The sequence below is a fragment of the Nomascus leucogenys genome, chromosome 2, assembly GCF_006542625.1.
Source record: "Nomascus leucogenys isolate Asia chromosome 2, Asia_NLE_v1, whole genome shotgun sequence".
Classification (NCBI taxonomy): Eukaryota; Metazoa; Chordata; class Mammalia; order Primates; family Hylobatidae; genus Nomascus; species Nomascus leucogenys.
This window is the reverse complement of record NC_044382.1, coordinates 15,185,263-15,200,514: the sequence shown is the minus strand read 5'-3', so window position 1 is coordinate 15,200,514 and position 15,252 is coordinate 15,185,263.

Here is a 15,252-nt window from a genome sequence, read left to right as displayed (position 1 = left end):
TATCACCCCAACCACAGATAGCCACTGTTAACATTTTGTTAATAGTCCTTAAGTTCTTAAATTTGTGTGTGTGTGTAAAACACATATGCATTACATTTATAAAAGTAGCATACAGTTCATATGCTTTTGTAGTCATCTTTATACTTTCTTTGTCAACATATACAGGTGGTCAAAGGATAAAATAGCTTTTGTGTGTGTTGACCCTTTTACCTAGGCTGCCCTTCTTGTACTCTTAAGAGACTTTTCTGATCTCCCTGATTTGTCTGTTACCCATTGGAAGCTCTCATTGCTTAGCGGATTTCTCCTTCTGGGCACTAATAACAATTATAACTTTTTACTTCTGTGTGATTTTTGATTGTCTCTCTCTAGAGACTATGCTGTGAGCTACATACAGATAGGGACTAAGTATTCCCAAGGCCTAGCACAGTGCCTGACACACAATAGGTTAAACTTTGGTTTAGATGGATCAATGATAAGTTTTCAGATCTACAAGTTATTCCATTGCACGCATAAAAGGTTGCTTGTCCCGCTATGGTTTAACTTTGAGGTTGCTTATTGGCTATTATAAATGAGATAATAAGAAACTTTATATAAAACAGCCTTGCCTACATCTTTAGTTATTTAGAAAAATTTCTAGGAGTTGGATTCATAGACTAGAGGGTAGAGCGCACTTTAGTGCTTTAGATATGTATTGCTAAGTTGTCTTCCACAAAGGTACTAATTATTAGTAGTCTCTAGTAGTAGATCAGGGTGCGTGTTTCCCTGCATCATTGCCAAAATGGTCATACTGAAAAAAATTTTTTCTGCCAATTCATGTGTTTTTTTTTCTGCGGGTTGGCTATTCCTAATTGTTATTTATTTATTTTTACCTGGACATCTATCTTTTTGTGTTTATAACAAAGCAAATTAAGATTTTTGGTCATGTAAGACATATATTTCTAGTCTGTTGGCTGACTTAAAATCTTTTTTACATATTAATCGATATATAGGTGTGTGTTTGTACAGACGCAAAACCCTCCATCTCTTTCTTTTATTGTTTTTTGTCTTTTATACTTATGCAGCTTTTTCCACAGTAAGGTTACAGAAATAATAGCTCAGAAAACAATCTAAGGGTGTATATGTGAGTATATAGGTAGAAAAGACTGGATTAATCTCTAAATGATGCTGGTGAATTGATCAGTTTTATAGAGGGGAAAAAGTTATTCTCATCCAACACCTTACATCACAACACGTTCCAGATGGATTTAAAACAAATTTTAAAAACTGTAAAAGAATGGAAAGAAAATCTGGGTGAATATGTGGTTTCACTTATCTTTCTTTACTGAATTCTCAAATTTCGGAGTCTAAGAATTACTTATTTTTTTATTTTAGAGGCAAGGTCTTGCTTTGTCACCCAGGCTGGAGGGCAGTAGCACTATCATAGCTTACTGCATTCTGGAACGCCTAGGCTCAGTCGAGCCTCCTGCCTCAGTCACCGGAGTAGCTAGGACTACAGGCCTTCACCATTGCACCTGGCTAATTATTTTTTTAAATTTAATTTTTGCAGACGTAGTAGTCTCCTTATGTTGCCCAGGCTGATCTTGAACTCCTGGTCTCAAGAGATTATCCAGCCTCAGCCACTCTAGTGGTTGGGATTATAGGTGAGAGCAATTATGTCTGGCAAGAACTACTTTAGATAAAAAAAAAAAATTCTTATTGTAAAAGTCTGGTAGGCCCTGGCGTGGTGGCTCATGCCTGTAATCCCAACACTTTGGGAGGCTGAGATGGATGGATTGCTTGAGCTCAGGAGTTTGAGACCAGCCTGGGGAACATGGCGAAACTCCGTCTCTACTAAAAATACAAAAATTAGCCAGGCACGGTGGCGGGCACCTGTAATCCCAGCTACTTGGGAGGCTGAGTCAGGAGAATCGCTTGAGGCCGGGAAGTGGAGGTTGCAGTGAGCCAAGATCACACCACTGCACTCCTGCCTGGGCAACAGAGCAAGACTCTGTCTCAAAAAAAAAAAAAAGAGTTTTGGTTAGAAATTTTGATCAGAAATTTCCTAAGTAGTTCCATGTTGAGAGGGAGATTTGAACTCCAGAACTCTGAATTTCAAGTATCTTTTCCTGAACCCCATAATGATGCTTCGCCTACTTAAATTAAGCCAGGGCAAGTAACCAGTATGGTGAAAGGGAACAGACACAAGACTTGGGAGCTGGAAGACGTAGTGTCTAGTCCAGGCTTCATTTCATTACTCATCACATATTTTTAGTTAGGTCATCTTGGGAAGACTTTCTCTTAGATATTTTCCTTATCTATAAAGTGGACTAACAAAAATCTCTGCATGGTCTACTTCACGGAATTGTTGGAAGACCAAATCAGATAGTTTAAATAAATTGTATTCATTACTGAAAAGTGATGTGTTCATAAGAATAGCACAATCTTCTTTATATTGTGCTATTTATGTTCCTGTCTATCTCTCCTACAGAACCATTTTTTTAAATCTTGTTTTTTATTATACTTTAAGTTTTGGGTACAGGTGCACAACGTGCAGGTTTGTTACATATATATACATATGCCATGTTGGTGTGCTGCACCCATTAACTCATCATTTACATTAGGTATATCTCCTAATGCTATCTCTCCCCCCTCCCCCCACCCCACAACAGGCCCCAGTGTGTGATGGTCCCCTTCCTGTGTCCATGTGTTCTCATTGTTCAATTCCCACCTATGAGTGAGAATATGTGGTGTTTAGTTTTTTGTCCTTGCGATAGTTTGCTGAGAATGATGGTTTCCAGCTTCATCCATGTCCCTACAAAGGACATGAACTCATCCTTTTTTATCGCTGCATAGTATTCCATGGTGTATATGGGCCACATTTTCTTAATCCAGTCTATCGTTGTTGGACATTTGGGTTGGTTCCAAGTCTTTGCTATTGTGAATAGTGCCATAGTAAACATACGTGTGCATGTCTCTTTATAGCCACATGATTTATAATCCTTTGGGTATATACCCAGTAATGGGATGGCTGGGTCAAATGGTATTTCTAGTTCTAGATCCCTGAGGAATCGCCACACTGTCTTCCACAATGGTTGAACTAGTTTACAGTCCCACCAACAGTGTAAAAGTGTTCCTATTTCTCCACATCCTCTCCAGCACCTGTTGTTTCTTGACTTTTTAATGATCACCATTCTAACTGGCATGAGATGGTATCTCATTGTGGTTTTGATTTGCATTTCTCTGACGACCAGTGACAATGAGCATTTTTTCATGTGTTTTATGGCTGCATAAATGTCTTCTTTTGAGAAATGTCTGTTCATATCCTTTGCCCACTTTTTGATGGGGTTGTTTGTTTTTTTCTTGTAAATTTGTTTGAGTTCTTTGTAGATTCTGGATATTAGCCCTTTGTCAGATGAGTAGATTGCAAAAATTTTCTCCCATTCTGTAGGTTGCCTGTTCACTCTGATGGTAGTTTCTTTTGCTGTGCTCTTTAGTTTAATTAGATCCCATTTGTCAATTTTGGCTTTTGTTGCCATTGCTTTTGGTGTTTTAGACATGAAGTTCTCACCCATGCCTATGTCCTGAATGGTAGTGCCTAGGTTTTCTTCTAAGGTTTTTACGGTTTTAGGTCTAACATGTAAGTCTTTAATCCATCTTGAATTAATTTTTGTATAAGGTGTAAGGAAGGGGTCCAGTTTCAGCTTCCTACATATGGCTAGCCAGTTCTCCCAGACCATTTATTAAATAGGGAATCCTTTCCCCATTTCTTGTTTTTGTCAGGTTTGTCAAACATCAGATAGTTGTAGATATGTGGCATTATTTCTGAGGGCTCTGTTCTGTTCCATTGGTCTATATCTCTGTTTTGGTACCAGTACCATGCTGTTTTGGTTACTATAGCCTTGTAGTATAGTTTGAAGTCAGGTAGCGTGATGCCTCCAGCTTTGTTCTTTTGTCTTAAGATTGACTTGGCAATGCGGGCTTTTTTTTGGTTCCATATGAACTTTAAAGTAGTTTTTTCCAATTCTGTGAAGAAAGTCATTGGTAGCTTGATGGGGATGGCATTGAATCTATAAATTACCTTGGGCAGTATGGCCATTTTCATGATATTGATTCTTCCTACCCATGTGCATGGAATGCAGAACCATTTTTTAAGAGCAGTTTTGTTCTCCCCTGTACTCTAAAAATGCTTGGCATAAAGGCTTTGCTGAGTAGGTTATATTTTGCAATGACTAAGAGCTCTGACTCTGAAGTCCTAATGAGTTTTGTTTGAACCAAGATCTTGTCATTTGTGTTGGTGTGACCTTGGGAAAATTGTTTAAGTTTCAGTTTTCCCATCTTTGAAAGAGGAAATAATAGGATCCATCTTGGTAAGTCAGGAAGCTTGGGTTATGTGAGTAATCCATATCAAGGTTGTGGAAACAGAAAAGAGAGTGTAGTAGTTAATGTATCTATATCTGTATCTCTATATAAACATATTCTGCAGAAGTGCTTGGTGAAAGTATGATCCAGGGACTCAAATTATGATCTTGTTCTCCTCTTTTGATTTGCTTTTCTCTTAGTCTCTATTTTGCAAACAGGATTTGTCCACTTAGTAGAGAAGATGATGTTTCAGCCCTTGCTTGACATATCAAGTTCTCTAACTCAGGATTTAAATGATTTACCAATATAAAAAAATTGTGATGAACTAGTCCACTTGATTCTACTTGGTCATATTCTCACCCTGGATCAATAGCATGGTGTGATGAATGGGGTGCTTTTATTATTTAGACCCGGTCTTCTTGCCCACTCTACTGGTGGTGGCCATGGGGTACTAGAATTGGCAGTCCCACCACTATCATATGATTAGAGAATGGGAGGAGGAGTCTTCTAATGGGATGTGGTGGTACTGTAGGCTATGTTAACAGATAAAAGCAGCCAGTCTGCTACTTTCCTTATAGGACTGTTAAGAGAATTCAATGATAGAATTTTTTGTATCCCGGTCTGGAATATAGCAAGTTCTTACTAATATGATTATTTATTGGAAGGATGTTTGTGTCTAGGCATTTTGCAGAAAGTAGTCACTTTGTGAATTGTTTAAACTTCTGAATGAGTTTATTCTAAACATGTAAGAACGAGTTCTAGGAGGTCATATGGTAAGAGACAAAAGGCAAAGGAGCCATCCTTACTCTTCGTAGGAATTAGACTAGAAAAGGGCACTGGGGGTTAGAAAAGGAAGTCTATCTTTTCCAACTTGGGATTCCTCATAATAAGTAGTTATTTTTGGTGGCAGTCATAGAAGTATTCAGCCTTGGGTCTCTGCTGCCATTTCTGACTTCGCTTCAGAGTCAGAAGGTCAGTCTGAAACAGGATTAAAGTGACAGGAGACACTGTCTCCTCCCTGGTTTCTTTTCTTCCTGTTGGTCAGGCTGAGACCCCTAGACTTTTGTCTTTTTGTCTCTCCAGGCTTGGATTTTTCTTAGTTTTGACTTTTTCTTGTAGTCTGACTCAGATCGTGTTAAGCTGGAGCCCAATGTTAATACTTAATGAGAAATGTAATTTAGTTCAGCCTCTTTGTATGTGGCGCATTGTTGAGACTAAAAAAACTGAAGAAAAAAGAAAAGAAAAAGAAATCCAGGTTGAACCTTTTGACTTGGAACCATGGAAACACTCTTCTTGTTTAAGCACCATCAACTTAAAGATGAGACTTCCAACTGGCATCCATCATCACAGCAAGCAGGCAAATCTATTGAAATAAACCCAATTACTTTTTTCTTAAAGACAGACATCAGGAAACATAACAAATCATATGCAACAGGATATATTTTTGTGGTAATTTTCCTTAATTATAAACAACATTTTGATATACTTGTCTCTAAGGCATCTATGAGAAAGAGTTCAAGTGAATAAATAGTTTCTGCATTTTATGATGTGATTTTAGTTCCTTTACCTTGGCTGCTTAAGGATGACGGATTAATCTGATATTCCTGAAAATAAGAAATATCTATATTTCCGTGATCACTGAAAGTTCACATTGGATTATAAACTCAGATAGAACTGACCTGAGGCTTATCAGAACTGAAGCAAAGGAAGCGCATGAGAACAGAGAAGATTTAATCAGAAAGAAAATTCTGCTTCAGAAACTGTCTTTGCCCCACCAAAGTCTTTTGAGTTTAGGAGGAAGGAGGACAGGGGATGAGAAAGAGAAATAAGGATGATTTCAAATGTTATTTAAAAAATAGCACCCCCTCCACAACTTCCCTTTCCAGTTAGGTTCAATAAAAAGTAATCCAGCACATTCCTCGGACATCTCCTGTTTATGTTCTTGAAGCAGGTGGACTAATGGAGACGTCCCCCTCCACTGGGTAATAATGCCCAACAATCACATTTCATGTTTTATTTGCTATGCTTTTGCAGCTGACTTGCTTTCCCCGGCTCTGTAACTTAGCTTCTTTATTTATGGATGTAATTTTTATCTCCTCTTTTCCTAATGGGGATGTTTGGAGAACTGAGGGAACAGTTATGAAAACAACTCTGTAGGGCAAATAACCAAGCCTGTGGCAGTGCAGTGCTATCCTGAACTCCCAACCCATTTTGGAGTTGATGTGCTACTGGGGCCGAAGGACATGCCCATCGCCCTGTTCTGATACTATTCAGGGCAGACAGATGTGGGCATAGAAGCTGTTGCTATTGGAGGATTTTTCTGCTCAAGCAGAATGATGCGCTGTAGCTTTAATTTTAGCAAGAAAGATGATGGTTACTGCTCTAATGCCTCTGATTAAGGTCAGCAGCAACACTGCTTGAGAACAATTAAGATTGCTTTAAAAAATCTATTTTTTTCTATCTTGAAAGTTGGGGGATACCAGAAGGAAATGTGTTATGTCTGTACGGATTGTATCAGGTATCTATTGCTGTGTGGCATACCATCCCAAAACATAGTGGCTGAAAACAACAACCGCTTATTTACTTAAAGCTTTTGCAATTTGGGCAGGGCTGACCTGGGAGGCCCATCTCTGCTTCAGGTGATATTGGCTGGATGCACATATGTGTTTGTGGTCAGCTGGCTGGTTCTGGTGGTCTCAGAAATTGGGGCTGTCAGCCAAGGTAGCTTGGTTCTTTTCCTCATGGTTCCCCAACAGGATAGCCTGGGATTCTTAGATTGCATTTGCAGCTCTCCAACTATGTAAAACTGAACCCCCTTGCCTTGACCATTTTGTGAACTTCCAGGGGATGTGTCACAAATGTTCTCAGATAAGATTCTTCTGTTGAAACTGTGCTTCTCTGTCTGCTATTGCAATTTCTGCCTGCCCCTGCCTGTCTCCCAGCATGGCAGAGTTGCCATTGCAGCTGTCTCTTGCTGCAACAGAGCATTGGACCCACGTGTTCCCAAAGCAGTGTGGCTCTCTGGGGCAAGGTGGGAGCACTGCTCCTCTCTCCTTTGGACGGTGCTGTGTTGGAGGGGGGCCCCAGGACTGCTTGCATCCTCATTTTGTTTACCTTTCTCCACGCTTTAAAGCGCCATACTGAACTTAATCCAATGACATTTTATTCAGTTGAGCCCATCATGCCACATTCTCTCTATTTTTAGGGTGAATTCTCCCAAGAATCCTGATTTGCTAGACAGGCCTAGATATAACTGATCCTCATTTAGCTCTTCAGCCAGGACCCCTCCTTCCCTCATCATCCCTCTCTTGAACCAGCACTGTTATCAAGCAAAGTTTCTTTCGTTTCAAAGGTGAAGAAACTAAGTTAAGGAAATGGGAAATTGAACTTCTTGATTTATGCAGTGGCTGCAGGTTAGTGAGATTCCAGGGCTCTTATTTAATCCATCCCTCTGTTGGCTAATCCTCCTTATCCTAAGGAATCAAAGATATCCTGTGGGGGTAGCAATGAGAGACTCCATATGGTGTTCTGCTCTTTCTCACCCTTTTTAATTTGGCTCATTGTTCAATCTTAATTTGCAATTGTCACAGCTGCGATTACATTTCTGACGTTCCACCAACTCCAAAAACCCTTGAATCTGAACCCTTGGTGGTTTTAATTTTATTTTTGTTGAGAAAGGTTATGTTGTCACAATGGATAAAGCTAGCACTTCAGCAAGGGAAAACATTTTTTTTGGGGGGGATAAATATAATTCTAATTTAGTATTAAGCCTTAGAATGGGCTGCAACTGTGGAACCTCAAGTGCAGGGGAGTTGACAACTCAGCCATAATCAAGCTAACTGAATTGGACAGAGCAATGTGAGACATAATTAGCAATTCCGTTCAGTGAGCTGTCTCCTGAAAAACTTAAAATACCTTCCCTGCCTCATGCATATTCAGTGCCTCATTTGCTATTGTTTTTATCCAACAGGTTGAAATTCAAAAGGGAAAAATTCTGAGTTGTCTGTCTCACTTTCATCCTCCACATTCTCCTCTCTTTTCAGCGACCCCCTCCCTCAAGCCAGTCCCATTTCAATACAGCAGGTCACTCCAATGCCAACTGCACATTGACAAATACAAAATATTCTGAGTGCGGTTTTTTTCTCATGTTTGTATCTTTTTCAACACTTCTACTCATTTAGATAAACAGAACAAGTATGCTTGCCCTGGAGAATTAGAGCCACTTGATTGTGTGATCAGGCTTCCGAAGGCACATTGTTAGAGTCAGGAATCCTTTCCTTCACATGATTGCTGGGCTTTGAGTAGGTTTGTGACGAACTGGAGATTGATTGATGATCCCAGGCTTTTCCTCCTGATCTCTGTTCACCTTGATGGGTTCGCTTTCACTCTGCTTGATGTTCCAGGCAAGTTGGGCGTTTGTCTGTAGATGTGCAGTGAAATCTCAGAGGCAGTGAGAGGGGAGGAAAGAAAAATCAAATATATTACCCTGCGTTCATTGCATCCCCTGGTTAGCTGAGCCTAGAAGTTCTACATTAGAAGCCTGTCTGCTTGGTGCCCAAAATGTGGTGGGTGTGACCACTCTGGAAGGACTTTCCAGGAATTACTAGTTGTTTGGAGAGGCAGTGCTATAGAGTGAAAAGCAACAGTGAGTTGGAACTGGTGTCAAATCCTAGTTTTGTGCTTACTAGCTGTATGATAACTGTCTTAGACTGTTTGAGCTGCTATCATAAATTACTACAGACTGGGTGGCTTAAACAAAATAAATTTATTTCTTATGGTTCTAGAGGCTGGCAAGTTCCAGATCAAGGTGCAAGTAGATCTGGTGTCTCATGAGGGTCTGCTTTCTGGTTTGCAAATGGTCATCTTTTCATCGTGTCCTTATGTGGTAGAGAGCAGAGAGAGGGAGCAAGCTCTAGTGTTTCTTCTTCTAAGGGCAATAATCCCATTCATGAGGGTTCTACCCTCACGACCTAATTATCTTCCAGAGTCTCCACCTCCTAATACTATCACATTGAAGGGTAAGAGTTCAACACAGGAATTTTAATTTAATTTTAAGACGTAAACGTTTAGTCTGTAACATTGACCAAATAAAACTTTACCTCCCTAATCATCAAGTGCTTCATCTGTAAAATGGAAATAATAACAATACCATGTGTGGATATTATTGAGGCTTAAATAAGATAATGTATAGGGAAAATCTAGCTGAGTGGCTGGCACATCGTTGGTGCTCTACAATCATGCTCTTCCTTTTAAAAATTCCTCAGCTTCCTCATCTTCGTCTTTCTTTTCCTTTTGTTTCTTTTTAAAACTATGTTTTGCAATATTGTTTTAGGAAATATAAAATATGCTAAAAATTCGCAAAATTACTCAGGACTTTCAATCTCTTTTTCTACAAACCTCCTTTCAAAAGACACATTCTAGCAATTAGTAAATGCTGATTTAAGTTGTATCATCTTTCCCTTTTCCTATTAATGTCTGCTAGAGGTGACTGGCCAAAGGCGTAAAGTTGAGTTAAATGAGAAATTAAATATTTTTTCTCATCCTAAATTCCTGGAAGCATCACCATATTTCCTCACTTCAAAATAGCCTCCCTCAGATTTTAGCTTTTTCATTTAGGGAGCATTAGGATAAGAAAAAATTATGTTAAAATTTTCAGTTTGCTGACTTAGCTTGGATGCCAAAGGTTTGATTTTTGCATGATTTTAAAAAGTGGAAAGTAAGATGTTAAGGCATACTCAGTCTTGTAAATATTTTAGAGGAAGCATATACTCTGAAAGAATTCCTGTATCAAATATGATGATAGTTATGCTAGAGACTTTCAAGAGGAAATACTAGAAGGAGAAGGGTCTCTAGTATTATACTTTAGAGGAAGGGAGTTGGGAACTTGGTCCTTTTCAACGTTAAATTTGCTATAGTACGTTGACATCTGAATGAGTTCACAAGACAAGAAACAAATGCAAGGACTGAATTAAGTAGAAGAATTCCACCCCTGACTCCCTCCTGAAAGCCAATAGATCTTATTATATGTATCATACCATTTGGCAGGTTATTTAGCACTTCATTGATTACCATCGCACACTGTGCTCTAATTGTTTCCCAAGTAAAAGTCTTGCTTCTTTCAAAATATTGTAAAATACTCGAAAGAAAAGGTCATATCACATACTTATTTTATGTGGCTTCCCACAGGTCCTAGCCCATTCTACACATGCATTAAGTGAAAAAGAAATTCTTGCAAATTGGAGACAAAATGAGAAAAAATGAATCTACGAAACTTCCTTCTATTTACAATATCCATTCATTTTTGTGAATGAGCCAAGACTGTGACCCACCATGCTCACAAATAGAAAGGGATGTACAGGAGGTTAGAAGAGATGAAGGCCAGAAGAAAAGCCTTTGAAATGAATATGTTGAACTCCATCAATGGAAAGAGATGGAGTATGGGGTGATGATGGAGAGATAGGGAAAGGTAGAAGAGAATCGGTGGTTGCTCAGCTTCCATGGAGAGAATTAAGACCATAATCAAGTTCCAAAACAGTTTCTATTTCCTAAGGGGGAACAAGATAGGGAATATTCTAGAAATCATGACTCCCTTGATGGAACAACCTTAGTTAGGTCTTCTGGATACCCTCCTGTGTCTCTCATGCAGGAGCTTGACCAGAAATTCCTAGTGGAGAACTGAGGAAGCCAGTACTGTGAAGAATGGGGACAAAATAGCATCTGGATGTTTGAAGCTTAGGGCTTGCACGCTATTAACAGTGAAAAATACCATCCTTTGCCTCCTTGAGCAAAAATCCCTAGAGTTTAGAAAGTAATTAATCTGGTGTTTTTACTTTAACCCCAGTAGAAGCCTAAATCCTGAAAAGTCTCTGCAAAAAGTATATTTTGTTGACAGATTATTGTGTAGGGTATAACCTCCCACAAAAATCTTGTCTAAATCCACCAGAATGGCTACAATGAATGATACTGTATCAAAGTCGTGGCTATATTTGCTGCATTGCCTTCGATTTTTTTTTTTTGCTTCTTTCCCTCTCACACTTTTTTTCTAAAGCAGCGAGTCTATTGAGAAATCTTATTAAAAATCACAAACTGAACAGCACGCTTTTTTTTTTTTTTTTTTTGCGAGCCAGGAACAGATTTTAAATGACAAAAAAAAACTCCTTTAATCTTTTTGTAACATCTTGACAGTTGTGCCAGAAGATGTCTGCTTCTGCCTTCAAACTATAATTGCTTTTGGTCTGAAATAATTCATTTCCCACTCTTTTTCCTCTTCTAGAAAACCTTGCCCTTTCAGCTGGATGTTTTTCCTTAATTTTGTGGCTACTTTTTTTGGAGGGCAATGGGAAGGGTTAGGGAGCCAGGAGGCTAAGGAGACCAGAATGAATGTCATAACACACACATTTTGTGAAGGTGTAATGTAGAATAAAGAGAGGATCCGTGAGCCAAGGAATGAAAAAATAACACATTTTGTCATAACAATGAGGTTAACCATCACGGTTTTTGAATATCTAGTGTCATCAAAGGTATTTGACCTTTTAAAATCCATCAGAGCATGCTTCTATTTGCTTTGTTTTCAATAACTCAAGTGCTCAAGTATGATAGTTGAAATCTTTTTTAGAAGCCAGTATCTTAAAGATCCCAAATCTTGCGTGTTCTCCAAAGAATTATTTTAAAAACATTGGAATAAAAGCATCATTAAATTTCCATAAAATCTGCATTTGTGGATTCTTTAGCATAGAACACTTCTGTCTATAGTATACACTTTATGGGAACTCGAAATAGGTGATCTCAGCAACAGGGAGAACTTCGTGAGATAGGGAGTTTAGGCATCCATGAGAATCCGCAACTGAAAAGTAGCATGGTACATCCTTCTAACCTCTAGGCTCAAGTCTTGAATCATGAAGAATAGGAAAGGAAAGATATGACAGGAAAAAAGAGGATGTGAAAGAGAGACAGGTTGATCATCATGCAATGCATGATGTACAGATCATACGGACTTCTTGAAGGGCAGTGTACATATTCCCCACCTATTTCTGTGATTTTCCCAAACCAGTTTTTGTGAAGGTAAGTGTAGTGAACTCTTTTATGACTCAGTTTTATGAGTGATTTTGGTTTGTTTGCATCCATCATCATTAGAGCCCAGAAGAGGACCATGACAATGCATGTTGGTGGTGGTGGTGGTTGGATAGGGGGCTGGAGGGGGATGATGAAATTTGCTGAATGTGAATGGAGATTTTTCTAGCAGAACATCTTCTTTCCTTTTCTAACTGCTTGAGAAAATAGGAAATGCATGAATAAAAAGAGAAAAAAGGGAAACTCAAGACTCTGTTGCAGTACTTCTTGGAAACTGGATTAGGCACACTGTTGCTAATCTAGTTTCCAACAAGTACTGTGACAGAGGTTTGAGATTCCTACTTTCCCTGGATGCTACTTAGCTATTGAGGCCCAGAATGGAAATGGTGCATTGCTCTGTAGGCAGGAACTAAGGTGCGTTTGGAGAAGCAAGGTTTCTTCTTTTTAAGGGAAAGAGAGGTTAAAAATTAACATGCATTAAGTACTTACTATGAGCCAGGCATAGTGCTTGATGCTCCCTGTAGCATGTGGCTGGGCTTCTGTCCCAGTCCTCAGGAAGGCTAGGTCGAGAGAACCAATTATCTTAAAAGCAAATTCAAAGTTTATGTTGTATATTTTTATGGTGTCTTAGGAGTTTCCCAGTGGATGAGAACAAAAATTCAATCTTTGCTAGCTGGGTCTCAGACGGACAAGTACAACAATTTTTTTTCTTTTGGGTTTTTTTTTCCTTAGGTCATATCTATGATAGGCATCACAACCATTACTCATTGCCTAGGAGTAGACTTTTTGTTTCTGTCTCCTCAATTCAGGACCTGAGATGTCTTTTTCATTTCTCCTAAGTTGTTATTTAATGTTATCTGTCCTTCTTGGAATATGGGGTCTGTTTAGTCTTCATAGTCTTATTTCCAGGACTCTCACGACACTATGTTATTTCTCTTTCTTTTTCTTTTCTTTTCTTTCTTATTTATTTTTATTTTTTTAATTGAGACAGGGTCTCGCTCTGTCACCCAGGCAGTGGTGCGATCTCGGCTCACTGCAGCCTCGATCTCCTGGGCTCAAGGCATCCTATCAATGTCATTTCTAATTCCATTCTTCCTTCTTAGGAGCATGCCTCAGATCTATTCCAATCTTCTAGGATTCAAGCAGTTTTGTGAAAAACTAATGATCTTTTTGTTATTAAGAGGTCTGGTGTTCCTGGGGGATCGGTTTCCTCTTAAGACCATCTTATTTCTTTTTCTTTTATTATTATTATTATTATACTTTAAGTTTTAGGGTACATGTGCACAATGTGCAGGTTTGTTACATATGTATCCATGTGCCATGTTGGTGTGCTGCACCCATTAACTCGCAATTTAGCATTAGGTATATCTCCTAATGCTGTCCCTCCCCCCTCCCCCCACCGCACAAAAGTCCCTCCCCCCTCCCCCCACCCCATAACAGTGTGATGTTCCCCTTCCTGTGTCCATGTGTTCTCGTTGTTCAATTCCCACCTATGAGTGAGAACATGCGGTGTTTGGTTTTTTGTCCTTGCGATAGTTTGCTAAGAATGATGGTTTCCAGTTTCATCCATGTCCCTACAAAGGACATGAACTCATCATTTTTTATGGCCACATAGTATTCCATGGTGTATATGTGCCACATTTTCTTAATCCAGTCTATGGTTGTTGGACATTTGGGTTGGATCCAAGTCTTTCCTATTGTGAATAGTGCCGCAATAAACATACGTGTGCATGTGTCTTTATAGCAGCATGATTTAGAGTCCTTTGGGTATATACCCAGTAATGGGATGGCTGGGTCAAATGTTATTTCTAGTTCTAGATCCCTGAGGAATCGCCACACTGACTTCCACAGTGGTTGAACTAGTTTACCATCCCACCAACAGTGTGAAAGTGTTCCTATTTCTCCACATCCTATCCAGCACCTGTTGTTTCCTGACTTTTTAATGATGGCCATTCTAACTGGTGTGAGATGGTATCTCATTGTGGTTTTGATTTGCATTTCTCTGACGACCAGTGATAATGAGCATTTTTTCATGTGTTTTTTGGCTGCATAAATGTCTTCTTTTGAGAAGTGCCTGTTCATGTCCTTTGCCCACTTTTTGATGGGGTTGTTTGTTTTTTTCTTGTAAATTTGTTTGTGTTCATTGTAGATTCTGGACATTAGCCCTTTGTCAGATGAGTAGATCACAAAAATTTTCTCCCATTTTGTAGGTTGCCTGTTCACTGTGATGGTAGTTTCTTTTGCTGTGCAGAAGCTCTTTAGTTTAATTAGATCCCATTTGTCAATTCTGGCTTTTGTTGCCATTGCTTTTGATGTTTGAGACATGAAGTCCTTGCCCATTCCTAGGTCCTGAATGGTATTACCTAGGTTTTCTTCTAGGGTTTTTATGGTTTTAGGTCTGACATGTAAGTCTTTAATCCATCTTGAATTAATTTTTGTATAAGGTGTAAGGAAGGGATCCAGTTTCAGCTTTCTACATATGGCTAGCCAGTTTTCCCAACACCATTTATTAAATAGGGAATCCTTTCCCCATTTCTTGTTTTTGTCAGGTTTGTCAAAGATCAGATAGTTGTAGATATGTGGCATTATTTCTGAGGGCTCCATTCTGTTCCATTGATCTATGTCTCTGTTTTGGTACCAGTACCATGCTGTTTTGGTTACTGTAGCCTTGTAGTATAGTTTGAAGTCAGGTAGCATGGTGCCTCCAGCTTTGTTCTTTTGGCTTAGGATTGACTTGGTGATGCAGGCTCTTTTTTGGTTCCATATGAACTTTAATGTAGTTTTTTCCAATTCTGTGAAGAAAGTCATTGGTAACTTGATGGAGATGGCATTGAATCTATAAAT